The sequence below is a fragment of the Podarcis cretensis genome (genome assembly GCF_951804945.1).
Source record: "Podarcis cretensis genome assembly, chromosome: 3".
Classification (NCBI taxonomy): Eukaryota; Metazoa; Chordata; class Lepidosauria; order Squamata; family Lacertidae; genus Podarcis; species Podarcis cretensis.
Window position 1 is genome coordinate 41,325,804 of NC_137172.1, and position 1,291 is coordinate 41,327,094.

Genomic DNA, 1,291 nt, shown 5'->3' on the forward strand with positions numbered 1-1,291 from the left:
GAAGAGAAACCATTGATGAGCACCCTTTGGGTTCGGTCAGTCAGCCAGTTACAAATCCACTGAGTGGTAGCATAATCAAGACCGCATTTTACCAGCTTCTTTACAAGAGTATCATGGGGCACCTTGTCAAATGCCTTGGTGAAATCAAGGTAGGCTACATCCACTGCGTTCCCTTCATCTACCAGGCTTGTAATTCTGTCAAAAAACGAGATCAGGTTAGTCTGACATGACTTATTTTTCAGAAATCCATGCTGACTATTGGTGATCACAGTATTCCTTTCTAGGTGCTCACAGACTGTTTGCTTAATGATCTGCTCCAGAATCTTCCCTGGTATTGATGTCAGACTGACTGGGCGGTAATTATTTGGGTCCTCTCTTTTCCCCTTTTTGAAAATAGGGACAACATTTGCCCTCCTCCAGTCTGCCGGGACTTCACCTGTTCTCCAGGAATTCTCAAAGATGACTGCCAGTGGTTCTGAGATCACATCTGCCAGTTCTTTTATTTTTATTTTTTGCCTGCAAAAATGGTTTTACATTATTTCATATTTTCTTACAAAGGAATGTGGATTCTGGGGCCCTGATAACAAGCAGGCGACTGTGGACAGATACTTAAATCTACAGGATGAATTGTGTTTTGGCTCCACTGAATTGAAATTTCAGCCTTCACGACGTATGAAAACGGCCAAGTAAACAGTTATTTTTGTGGAGGAGGGTCAAGATATTAACTGATATACATGAAATTTCAGATATAGCTATATAATCCTAGTGTAGATCTTTGGAGCAGGCATTTTCAAAAATAAAGTTTTTTTATGAACCGCCCTAGTAGGGCAGTAATTGTTCCTTGATAATTTGTCACCCCCCTCCATGATGGCACCCTGGGCAGACCCCATCCTTCCTATGCTCCTCTGGCTAGGGGGATGATGAGAGTTGGAGTGCAGCAACATCAGCGGTGGGCATAGGCTCCTCAGGGGTAAGTACAAGTCCCTTATTTTCTCTTAGTGCATGTTTCAGGTGAAAGTGAGTGTCGGTGGTCCTACGCCTCTCACCTCAACCCCATCTCTAACCACTGCAATCCAGGTATCTGCCTAATTCCATTCCTTGCACCAGAAGTCACTGGAAAATTGAGAGAGTGGATCTCTGTTGTTCTGTCTGCTTGTATTGGTTCTTTCCTCCTATCTATCTAAAAATAATTTGTATTTTCAGAATGTGTACTGTCTGCTTAAACTATGATGAGTCTGAATGTATTTGTTTTCCTCAGTACAGGACAAAACTTTGGAATCCTTTATCAAAA